The following is a 13939-nucleotide window of genomic DNA, read 5'->3' as shown; positions in this document are numbered from 1 at the left end:
TTTTCAGATTATTTTCTATTGTTTTTGGCCTGGCTTTTTCGTACAGCTCGTTTAAATGGGTCAGCCGTGTTGATGAACTTATAAAATAGACTTGCCCGGTTTATATGTTGGTCAGGGCTACGGACATGTATTGTATTTTGCCATCGGAATATTTCTATAAAATGTTTTTCCCCCTTCCGTTTGGATCCGTCCATGTTTGCAAACACGTTTGTTTATGGACTGTAGCTAAGAAGTAGAGTTTTATTACTATTACTCCTCGTTGTCTAATGTACAGTTAGTTCTATAAATAAACGTCGGACTTCAATATTTTACGATTTTGACATTTCATATAGTCCGACGTTTTATCGAAAGTATGAATTTCCCGGTAGAGCTTTCCGCAAAAGTTCTTGCGGAAGGTTTTACAAGTTCACGGTAGAAGTGACTTGAAAGCGATAGCTAAATACCAACAACGGACAAAGAAACCTAATTTATACATCCATTGAACATACTGTCTTACTGAAGATATTGAAGATCAGTCCGCACTTTGAAAATGAAATTTACATCCATTCACTTTCACAAGGTTAAAGGTCAGTAATTCAAATCCTTCTTTGTTTCATATAAAAAACGACAACTTCAGGACGTCTTTACGTATCTTTAGAGAACATCACTTTTTCCTACACCTATTGTTCATGGAAATTCTATCACAAATTAACGAAAAAATGAAAAGAAAATAGGGGGTTATGTAGTTCCTAGTGAAATGCCAGTCAGTTGTGGTCTGCTACCCTAAAAATGGCGCGTATTTGCTCTCGTCCGCGCAATAAACACCTACTTCCGGTTTCGATCTGCAAAACTTGCCATGTGGGTTGTATGAACATGAAAACCGTCTCATTCCATGCAGAATGTATTCTAGTAGTGAAAAATGGTGATTAAAGCACTCGTTCTACACGAATTTGCGCAAAAAATGGGAAAATTAGGATCTATTTATTATGGACTTCTTTCGACTACACCACGGAAGCACATTTTCGACCGAATTACTGACCTTATTCCACAACACAACACGAACTGTCAAATCTTCTTTATTATAAAGATTAATTTTAGACGAAAAAATATTATCACGGTCGGATTTGAAAAAAATGCGGCCCGTTACTAACGTATTGTCTATGTAGTATGCATATGTTTATAATCGATGGGTGTAATCAGCATTTACTGGTTGTAATTTTATTAAAAGTTACTTAAATTAGTTGTAAAGTCGCTATCAAAGCAGTTTAAAAGGCTAGTCTATATGCGTTCGGCGGTACCCATGCGTTAATTAATGGCCGCAGATTTTTTACAAGTGTCGTAGGCTAAACGTATTTGTTTTCGTTTAAGCATGTATAATTGATTCTATATATTTATTCGGTGTTGTATTGTTCATGATATTTCAATAAATTACGCTAGAAGTTTCTGTGAAATGCGTCGGGGAAGTGATTGGTGGTGCAGTTTTAGTTACGGTAAACCAATGTTTCACGTGTTTGAGAGTTTTCCTACATTACACTTCAATAAAATAAAGTTGTAATCTGTGCTATGCAAATGGCTGACATTCGATTAAACTTGACACAGGGACATGTTGAACGTCCAAATATTAAAAGGCGCCCTGTGCAAGTATAATGTTATTGAACTAATGTACAGTTAACAGTGTGATGGCTAGCTAATGGATTATGTCATAAAAAGCCAGGCCACTAAACCATATACACAGGTGTTTTAAGGTGATGTCACTTTTTGAATTTCCGGTGAATAACAAAAAACCAAAGAATATTCAGTTGTTTCCAAAAACCGTTATATCATGATTCAACCAAATAGTTTCCTTTGTCTACCAGCACTTTCACAGTTCATTGTCCACATCAACTTAAGCCGACAATGTCTAATATGGCAATGTATACATGCTTTATGATGTTTTTTGTGTGTCTGGACATGACACTGAATATTAGTGAATAAATTATAAATCTTTATGTCACATTACTTAAAAATGTATAAATGTACAGTTCTAGATGATGAGTTACTTTGTAAACAGAAGATTGTAATACAGTTTATAGATTTGTTTATTGTTACAGATAATCAGTTTCTGATAATGCATGATGTTGTATTCATATTCCCAGTTTGGCTTTCGTAAAGGTTGCAGCACAGTCGACGCTATTTTTGCGTTACATAATCTAATCGAGCATACCCTTTCACAAGGTTTCCGTTTACCATGCGTGTTCGTAGATCTACAAAAGGCATTCGACTCTGTCTATCGACAAGCGCTTTGGTTTAAATTATATCATTTAGGACTAGATGGAAAAGTGTTGAAAATGTTTAAAGCAATGTATTCTATAGTCAAATCGTGTGTAAAGCACTGCGATTTATATTCTGATTATTTCAATATATCGATTGGCTTAAGGCAAGGTCTAAATAATTCGCCGGTGTTGTTTGCCCTATTCCTGGAAGATCTTGAACTGTTTTTACAGGGCACCAATACATCAGGGTTATCTCTATATGACATGTGTGTTATTATACTTTTATTCGCCGATGACATGGTTATTTTTGGTAATTCGGTAGAAGATTTACAGACAAGTTTGAATAAGTTATATGAGTATTGTCAGTACTGGGGACTTCAGGTTAATACAAGTAAAACTAAAGTTGTAGTCTTTCGTAGAAGGGGCCCGGTCAAACAAAATGAAATATGGCATTACAATAATGAGCCACTCGAAATAGTAAACGATTTCAATTACTTAGGCGTGGTGTTCAATTATACGGGATCTTTTAATCTTAACAACCAGTATGTTGTCGGTAAAGCGCTAAAAGCCTTAAATATTCTTTTAAGAAATATCAACAAATATGACCTTAACCCGTCAATATCACTGCAATTATTTGACTCCTTTGTAGGATCCATTCTAAATTACGCATGTCCGGTCTGGGGTTTTACTAAATCAAAGGAGATAGAACGAGTACACCTAAAATTCTGCAAAGCCATATTAGGTGTTAAGCTAAGTACAAGTAATGCTGCTGTATACGGGGAATTAGGGAGGTACCCGTTATTCATAACTAGATATATACAAATAATTAAGTACTGGTTCAAACTGATCACCACCGATAATATCATATTGAAAATATATATCTGAATGCCTGTAGTAAATGTGATAACGGTGTTAATAACTGGGCCAGTAAGGTAAAAACGTTTTTGCATAATCTAGGATTTGCTGAAGTATGGGATTTCCCCAAAGTGTTGAAATAAATTTATTTTTACCGATATTCAAGCAAAGATTAATAGATTGTTACTTGCAGCAGTGGCGTACTGACATAAGAAATAATAGCGTGTTAACACATTTATATTTTTATATTAAAGAAGATTTCTGCTTTGAAAAATACCTCAAACTATTTCAAAGTAAAACTTTCAGGTCTGCTTTGACGCGACTTCGTGTATCTGCTCACAGGCTCCGTATTGAGTCTGGGAGGTATGGTAGAAACCGTCTAGAACGTCATGAAAGAATATGTCAGTTTTGCGATTTAAACGATGTCGAAGACGAGTACCACTTCATTTTGAAGTGTAAAGCATATGAGCAGTTAAGAAGTCAGCTTATTAAACGTTATTATTATACCCGCCCTAGCATGCTCAAGTTTACGCTATTGTTACAGTCCGAAAACAAGTCCATTTTACTTAATTTATGTAAATTTATTGTAAAAGCAAATAATAGTCGAAATGAACTATCTACTCACCTGTAGATTACCAGTCAGCAAATAGAGTAAATGTATCTTAAGAGAACTTTTATATTTCCTATATGATTAAGCATCTCACAGAGTTTAAATTGGAAAACATATCTCATTTTCGCTTTAATTCTGTTCATTCTCCACTTTGTATGATGAATTAAGGATTAAGTCAATAACTTCTAAATACTTCTTCTTTTTCAGCTCAGCACATTTGTATTGCTTTGATGGAATTATGTCTATATTTTATATTGCAAAAGTTTTCCATATGTGTTGTCATAATATTAGCCAATTTCATTGTATGCGTGACCTCTAAAATTGTATTATGTAAATCATGTTTAACAATGTACCTGTAGTGTACTCGTTAATAAACTTTCTGTTCTGTTCTGTTCTGTTCTGTTCTGTTCATATTTTGTATCATTTTATTCAACACTATTTGATTACTTAAAGAATGATTCCCATTAACAAATAAAGAGTGTCAATTTTCTTAAAGTTAAAGAGAGTAAATTAAAACTATGAGCGTTTTTTGGATGGGTTTGAATGTACATATAGCGATAATAATAAAACATTCTGACCTGAATTACAGTGAAAACCCGTATTTAGTCATCCTTTTCTGTAACTTTATACTTTATAGAAAGATGTAAATTAGTGATACTAGCAAGATAAACTATAGTAAGAAACTGTCAGGAAATGAAATATTCCACAGACCATGGAGACTTCGAACATGAGTGGGCCCCAACATATCCGCAATAACTCTCAGGGTTGTCGCCTAAAATGCAAAGCGATGATTATGGTGATGCTCTTCAAATATCCATTAATTCGATAAAAACGCTTGGTACTAAATTAATTAGTTATATGTATCATAGAATAAATTTTATTTACACTCTTATCCCAATATTAGTCATTTTTAGTTTTGAGAAGCTGGGACTCGAACTCACGACCCCTGATTTTGTAGTCTGACAGTGCTACATCTACGAAACTAAGATGCCAACCAAAGAGGGCGCATGCGCGAATTTTTACATCTGTCACTAAAGAACGGACTTAATGTAATGTCTCCTTGCTGTCACATTTCAGTTTTAATATTGCAAACTATACATGGCAAAAGTTCCATCCCTAAAGCGATCGTATACCGTATATTAAATACAGTTGTTTGATGCGTCAGAACTATTTGGATCAACAGTTTTCAATGTAGAATTACATGACATAATTAGCACAGTAAAATGAAAGGATCGTGCTAAGCCTTCTGGTTTAAAAAAAAAAATCATGAATGACTATGGAAAAATCATATTTGATGACATTTTTCGACAATGAAATATTTCTAAACAAAAGATTTAAAGGTGGAATTTCTCTTCGTTGTGAATTTTCATATTTTCTTTCATGTGTTTGAATGAAATGCTGAATTCGTAAGTTAATTTACGACTTAGTTTGAACGTTTTCATGTGTCCCATATTTTCGTCATTATATGATATTAATATTTCTAGTTTTACACAATAACTGTCATTTATTTGCTTCATGTTGAATGTATATGCCGAACCAGGTTTTATACTAGCTTTTTTTCCAGATAAATGACTCTAACACGTGGCTTAAAGACACATTACAACTTTAATGTAAAATACTGGTAATAAAATCTGTTTTTCTGTCCAACCACCCAACACAGAACTCCTGCAAATACTTAATTAAGAAGCAATTTAAATGCGTTGTCTCCAAAATTATGCGAAGAAAAATGTTACCTATTATATGTAACTGACGTTGTCATGTCCTTTTTTTGTAGCTCCCATAGAAAAACATTTGGTTGTACTTATTTTTAGGGTCTAGAACCAATGAAGTCTTTATGACTAACGACCATACGTCTGTCTGTGTAACAGTATTTTCATTTTACAATAAAAATGATTTCTTACAGAAAGTATCGTTTCAAGTTTTATAAAAATATCCTGAACGAAGCCGACTAGAATAGCCACGTACCGGAAACGAAGCTTCAATAAATCTAATAATTTAAATTTGCATTATTTCCTTTTTCGAAGTAAATAACGCTTATGTAATCATGTACATGTATTCAATTTCGAAATTTTTACTTGTTGCATTCTCCTTACAAGATTGTGATCAGTAAACTTGGAGCTGATACGGTTGCCAAGGATTTAACTTTAAATATGGTCATATTAAATTTTCACTGTAATTTGATCTTGATATCTCTTTTATCACAGTACGAACTACAGGGCTTTTCTAAAAGCTCAATTCTCCCTATATCGCTTTATTTAAATGGAAGGTTGAATTGATATATACATGTAAATTTATATGCCCTAGAACAATATGTGTCGGCCTGGAGCTGACACGACTGACAGAAAGCCCGTCATTAAATCACGGAAACATGTGTGCCTTGTTATTTGAAATTTACGTTCTACACATTGATTCGCTATAGCAAATATTTGTAACAATTTATTTGAATATCTTGAGAATGGTTGGAAAATATAAAGAGGGCATGAAAACATGTTTATCTGTCCTTTGATCTCACACTAGGCCTGAAAATTGGATTCTGCACATCCAGTTATATTTCAGGAAATTTACAAACAAAACATTATTAACCCAATCTAAATGGAAAATTATAAAGAGAGGGCACGAAATACTGGCTTTTTGTCACATGATCTCATTGTATGACTTTTCCAGTGAACTGACACAACCAAAAATTAAGTTTTATACAGCTCTTTATGCCAAGCATATGCGCAAAGATTGAAAAGTCACCAAAAGAGCTGAAAAAACGACCAGACCATTTGAAATTTAATCTCCCTGTTCCACATTGACCTTGAACCTACATAACCGAAAGTAGCATTCACAATGCCGACTCCAAATGACAAAAATTTGTGCCCAAGTTATTTAAAAGTTCTCTAAGGCGATGAAAATACAGGATAGACACAATGTTGTGACAGACAGACAGAATGTCTGACGGACGACCGGACCAGAAAAAATCTCTAATGAAATTGGGGAAATTCTGATGAAATCAGCATGTTTAATCAATTACGAACAATAATTGCATTTTGTCTTTATTTTATGTTGATTTTTCTTTTATACTTTATCAGCTACCAAAACAGCAGTCTTTAATTAAGTGCCGTGTATCGCCCGTTCCCGATCTTTTTTGAACTCAGTGGTGTCTTGTGCTTTGGGATCATGGAGTGCTTCAAATGATGATTCCAATATCGTTCCGCTTAAATCGGTTCTGTGGGGAGGTTTGGGGGAGGGGTGGTAAGTTGAGGGGAGGAGGGATAAGGCGTGCGGGATGTAACTCTTACGAATAGATTCTGAGTACGGTACTACTTTTCTTGGTGCTATGATCTTATAGATTTCATTTCATAGCATATATCTTTAGGTGTATATAGAAACTAAATCAAATAAAACCACTTGATATATATAAAAATGTTTTATTTTATGTTATGGTGAAAAATCTTAAGCATATCAGCTTGTATTACTGATCCAATATTGATGTTAAGTCAATAATCATTTTCAATCATGCTGATAAGTAAGCATAATGATCAAATCAGGTTTCAGTTACAACGTAATTGTGTCAAATTATTCCTGACTGGTGACAAGCTTATAACATTTTTATTAAACATTGTTGAAAATAGAATTTACAGACGAAAAACAAAAATAAATAAAGATCCAATAGGGAATACCGCGTTCTAAAAACAAAGCCTCCAAAAACCGTAACTCTAAGCTTGCTCCTCATATTTGACGGAGGCCGAGAGTTTAGAATACATGACAATTCCTAAAGGATGAAAATATAACAGTATTGACTGTATATACGGGGAGACTTTTTGAAGCCGACACATGACAAAAACAATACAATTATGTTTATTAAAACAAGGATAAATATCCAACAGAGAATGCAAACGTTCCAAACCGAAGCCTTCCGAAACCGTAAAAACACACTTTGATAATTAAGTTTAAAAGGTGGCACAGTTTCCACCAAAAATGGACTAATGGAAAAAGACGTTATGGGCTCTAAGACTTTATTTATATAGTCTAAAGAAAATGGCTTTCTTTCAGTTTGTGAGAACTACAAAACCAACATATGCTACCACATACTGCATAACTGGAAAAAATCCAAAACATTCGTGAAAATATCAGTCAAGGTAAATTTCTTCATTTACCAAGCATTAGCACTTCAGCTTTTGGAGATTCAGATATCGACCATTTAGAATTTATTCACATATACATGTGCGTGAAGTTGGCAGCCTAATAGCCTAGCGGCCTAACAGCCTAGCGGTGTAGCAGCCTAGCAGCCTAGCAGCCTAATTTATTTATTTATTTTATCTTGTCAATGTATTGGAGTTACTGGCCAGTCAGAAATGTATAAAACTCACCCATTAATATCGGACTGCGCGGTTGTAGTACTCTAGCAATATTGAAACCAAGAAAGATTGCAGCTTAGCTGTCTATTATTTTATTTATTTATTTTTTTTTTTATCTTTTTTTTGTATTATGTAACATATAGGCCCATTTGCACGGGTGTTAAAGTTTCTGTAATTAACAGAGCTTGTAAATGCACTATAATAAATTATATCTTATCTTATCTTTAAGCTAAATTTTATTTTGCGTTTCAAGAAATATATACATCGATTAGTCTTCCAAGAAAATGATTTTCATGCTTTAAACTTTTACATTGCTCTCAATTCTCTGCGCTTGTATTTTAAATTGACATCACGAAATATTTTCCAGTTTTCATTTTGCAGATCGAATTTCAAATGCGTTTTTTTTTTCTAATTCCGGTTAAGATTCTATAGGTTGTCTTTCTGGTCTTTCTAGAAAAATAAACTGGACTAAGTACACTGACCTCAAATCTCAAATAAGGTCACTATGTAGGGATAGTTAGATAACATGTCACTGTGACTTATTAGGGATCATTATTACTATGACCATGACCTAATGACCTCAAAATCAACAAGTCATCTTCAGGTTATGATCAACCTCCGTTAATCCGAGGACAGTGGGCCCAAGCATTTCCTAGTTACTGAATTTCATTAGCTACCACCGCAATAATGGTACACTGAACTTGGCCCTGGTGAAAGCTGCCAAAATAGCATCTTACCATCTTTGCTAAAACCTCACATGACAGGTTTGTTTGCCAACTGCCCCGTTCGTTTGGGTCACGAGAAGCTTTAGACAAGCTGAGAAGAAAATCCAAATCGAACGGAGCAGATCTTCCGAACGGGACAAACGAACCCGTCAGTTAAACAATAAATTCATTAAACTGACCGAAATACATTTTAATCTGATTCAATTCATATGCATATCTTTGAATACTGCGAACAAAGAATAGTAAATATATATATCTATATATTTTTTGTTAATAACTGAATCGTTTCCATCATTGGTAACAATAGTATTACACTTAAATTCTTTATTTTAAAAGAAAAAATATTTTCGTCTAAAAGGCATATGAAGGGAGCAATTCGCCGGATATGCCTCCATGGTCCACTCGAATGTTTTCCATATAAATATACATGTACAGTGCAATTTTGCGCATAGTAAATGCCATTTTCATGCCAGATATAAGCTTTTTTCGTAAAAAAGGAATGTCTGCAGATGATTTTAAGCTATATGCTTCAAAACATGATTCAAAGCTGCCTAATAAAAAAAATGAAAAAAAAATATATTAGGCTGCTAGGCCGCTACGCCGCTAGGCTGCTAGACTGCTATCTTTCTTGGTTTTAATATTGCTAGAGTACTACAACCGCGCAGTCTGATATTAATGGGCGAGTTTGCTTATACATTTCTGACTGGCCAGTAACTTCAATACGTGGAAAAGATAAAAAATAAACAAATTAGTCTGCTAGGCTGCTACGCCGCTAGGCTGCTAGGCCGCTACGCTGCTAGGCAGCTACGCCGGTAGGCTGCTAGGCTGCTATCTTTCTTGGTTTTAATATTGCTAGAGTACTACAACCGCGCAGTCCGATATTAATGGGTGAGTTTGCTTATACATTTCTGACTGGCCAGTAACTTCAATACGTGGAAAAGATAAAAAATAAACAAATTAGGCTGCCTGGCTGCTAGGCTGCTATCTTTTTTTGTTTTAATATTGCTAGAGTACTACAACCGCGCAGTCCGATATTAATGGGTGAGCTTGCTTATACATTTCTGACTGGCCAGTAACTTCAATACGTGGAAAAGATAAAAAATAAACAAATTAGGCTGCCTGGCTGCTAGGCTGCTACGCCGCTAGGCTGCTAGGCCGCTACGCCACTAGGCTGCTAGGCTGCCAAGTTCACGCTGCTAGGCCGCTAGGCTGTTAGGCTGCCAAGTTCACGCTGCTAGGCCGCTAGTCTGCTAGGCTGCCAAGTTCACGCTGCTAGGCCGCTAGGCTGTTAGGCTGCCAACTTCACGCACATCACATATACAGTAATCACTCTGTTGCAGAGACGGTGGTCTTAAATTGCGAGTTTGCTGGGTATAATCTCTGAATGAATACTTCCTGTTCTGAAAGATTTTAAACATTTGACGAGAATCTTTTCTTAAAGAATGTTAAAGTTTTAAGTTTGTTTGCTTAGTGCAGGCATTTATCTTTTTAAGATTAAATTATCTCGTTCGAACGACATCTTATTTCGAGCGCTCCACATCTTATCTCGTGCGCATGACATCTTATCTCGAGCGCACGACATCCTGTCTCGTACGCACGACATTTATGCCTTTGGTATTATGCGGATAGAACAGATGTTTAAATTGGTAGGACTTAGTATTGGCGTTTACACAATGGCGAAGGTCGTTATGGCGCCCTGCTGAAGATATAATTTGATATATTTTGGTGATTTGATGATAGTTTTGGTAAAAGTCATGTTGAACAATTCTCCTCTTTGGCGATCTAGTACATCTGCGGCACATATTCTGATAAGCCACCAGGCAGCGTAACTGATAAATCCTATTCCTAAACTTACATTGATTTATATAGGAAAATGATACATTTACCATAGAAAATGTCATAAATTACACACTTCTATTTATTCTATTATACCATCCCTGATATTTCCTTAAAAAACAATTCAATACCTTTACGATGGTATATTTTTCTTCAAAATAAGTCAATATTTGGTTGCTTCTAATTTCGTTTGAAAAATGTCTTTCAAATTCAATATACTCCCTATATATATTTGGCAGAATTACACGATAACCCTGTTTTTACTGATTATTTTTGATGGAAATATTAAAGTTAAATTTCCATCCCTGATATATTTGAAAAGTTCCCGCCATGCACATTCTAGACATATATTTTATTATAAAATAAGTTATTTCTTTCTTGCTTCTAAATTAGTTTAAAAACAGAGTTTCAATGCTTTCTGTATATTGACAAAAGCGTGCTAAGTTATACGATAAGATAGAGCCGTATCGGAATAGGAATACATGATTGTATAATTTAGTTTAGCATGATTTTTAGGTGCGTTCCGTCCGACAAATATTCTTTTAAAAGTTTTATTCTTTTTAAAGTTTTCGTGGCATTTTCCTTTGAAAATACTGAGATAATTATGTTTTTAAAAATTCGAAAATAAAAGTGAAAGCAGCTCTGTAGTTGCATTACAGTAATAACCAAAATAATAATACAATATATTCATTATGACTTATTTTGACAAAATGACTGGGTGTTTCAGTAAATTAGTTTATTTAAACTTTATTTAATTAATTTATTTATTAAATTTAAATTTAAAGTGTCATTTTGGTCAGGTAGCATCCTGTTTCTTGTATACATAGAGGATATTTGTTTGTTTTGAATGAATATGGATTCTAACACGATCCGCAGCAATTGCTATATAAACATATAGCGAAATCGCCTATACATGAATCTACGATAAAATATGGTTGGCTATTACATTTCACCCCCCCCCCCCCCCCCCCCCCCCCCCTATGATTGTAACATAAGTAACATAAGAGATTCTACTTCAGTTCCATTACATAAGAATTATTTCAGGGCCAAACGGTTGAAAACAGTATTTCAAAAACATAAATATAATAAAAAGTCATACTGACTTATGTGTAGGTCCGTAAAACACGTTCTGATCTCTACGAGCGAATTCAATTAGCTCAATTATGATTCAGCGGTGACGTCATAAATGTATGACATAAAGTATGACGTCATAATGATGTGACGTCATATAAAAGTTAAGCTCGTCACTCGTAACACAGGGTCAACTCGCCTTATTTGATGATTCTGATCATAATTAGTTTGCGGGCTGTTAGATTACTTATTTATGAATACTTCTCAAAATTCTGATAAAAAACAAACAAATATCTATACCTTCCGTTGGCTATGCAACACTTTCTAACCATAGGGGGTAAATTGTAACAGCATATGACCCGAATGACGTATTACGCTGAAAATGTAGTACTGTAAAATGCGAATTATTTGCATTGTTAGAATCGAAATAATAAATATGTTCCAATAATTTTATCAATTAATAAAACATGGGCAGTCGTTTGCCCATATTTTATTAACTGATAAAATATAGGAACATATTTATTATTTCTTAAATATATATCTCACTGAGAAGTGAGAAAATTTCAAATATTTTCACGAGCGCATACAACATAAAGTTCCATTTTATTTTATTTTTCGCTGCATAACGTTATGAAATTTTCTTTAAGTAAAATAATTTGAATGAGAAATAAACTATAAAGAACAAAGTGCGACTACAATTTTCATCCTGTTTTAAGCAAATAATTTAAAATTCATACACAATGTAATGAAGGGGTGGAGCTATATCTCTCGCAGTGTGAAAATATAGATTTCATATTTTCACAGTGTGAGTGACGAAATATGAAAATATTTAACTGATAGAATACAGTATTTCATTAGTTAGCATAAAATAAATGTAGGCCTATATGTTTAGAGTTCACACTACACAGTTCATATTTCAGCTGTTCATACTAAAGAGTTCACACTCCTGAGTTCATACTTATCAGGTTACATATCATAGTTAGCGCTTCGCATGTCAGAATTAATTATATTACAATATTACTCACAGCTCATACATATCAGTTCACACTCTAAATCTCAACACATCATACTTAACAGTTCGCACTACATACTACTACTTCACATTTCACATTTCATACTTTGCACTTTATACCTTACATTTTATAGCTATGATAGCTAATAATAATGAAGTCATAAAGTATGAAATGTCGAAATTCACTACTTGAAACATCTGCATTCTTAACTGATGATACTATATTTTTCTTTGTATAGTTTGCAGTGGTTATGGAAGGAGATACCGATACAAGCAAATGCGATCACAGAATTCTTTTTCAGTACAACTGACTTTTCTCGCATTATGATAAGACATATTCAAGTAAGATATGTATTGATAGAATATATGAGAAGAATCAAACATATGGCTCATTATTTGTGGAACGCGTGTGAAAATCATGATTGCTGAATGACTTTTTCATATCATAATTGTTTTATTTGCGATATTTTCCACGCAGAAATGACATAATGAAACGTCTTCTTCAACTCTTGAAAGACCTGAAACTATTGGTAAAAAATTGTGAATGCGCATTATAAAAATTGAGAAACAAGCATTTTATCCATATATTTCTGAACGTCGACTAAAGATAAACATGTGACATCTTAAAAAAGTTATATACATTCATACACTATAATAATTTTTACATCAGTCTATCAAATTATGAAACACGCCAATTTTCATTCATAGATTTATCAACCGCTTGTATATTTTAAATTAATCCTATACTGATTGAAGAAAAAGATAAAAAAAAATGTTTCGTCAACCAGTTCTGAGTCAAATATAGAAAATATGTAATTACAGCTGAAAAGGGCTACAAAATTTGTATATATTCCAAACAATAACTATGAAGAGAGAATGAAAAGTGGAGTGCGAACTGAGAAGTTTGTAGTATGAAGTGCGAAGAGTGAAGTATGAACTTCGAATTGTAAACAGACAACTATGAACTGTAAAGTATGAACTGTGAAGCAGGAAGTGTAAGATGTTAAGTACGAATTGTAAAATGTAAAGTATGAACTGTAAATACGCCACCGGCCTTTCGTTGCATTATCTTCAAATTTGATTTAAGTTTGAAAAAAGCAACATCTGCTTTTTGCCTTGATATTGTTATAATATGCCAAAGTGTTACTATTTTAGGATGTCAATTTTGCCATCCCCCACCTCAGTTTACATGTAAATCATTCTTTTCATACTTATGAAATAGATTACTCCCATCAATTACATGTTAATCTGCATAA

The sequence above is a fragment of the Mercenaria mercenaria genome, chromosome 7 (genome assembly GCF_021730395.1).
Source record: "Mercenaria mercenaria strain notata chromosome 7, MADL_Memer_1, whole genome shotgun sequence".
Lineage (NCBI taxonomy): Eukaryota > Metazoa > Mollusca > Bivalvia > Venerida > Veneridae > Mercenaria > Mercenaria mercenaria.
The sequence above is the reverse complement of the archived record's forward strand: the minus strand, read 5'-3'. Positions refer to the sequence as shown.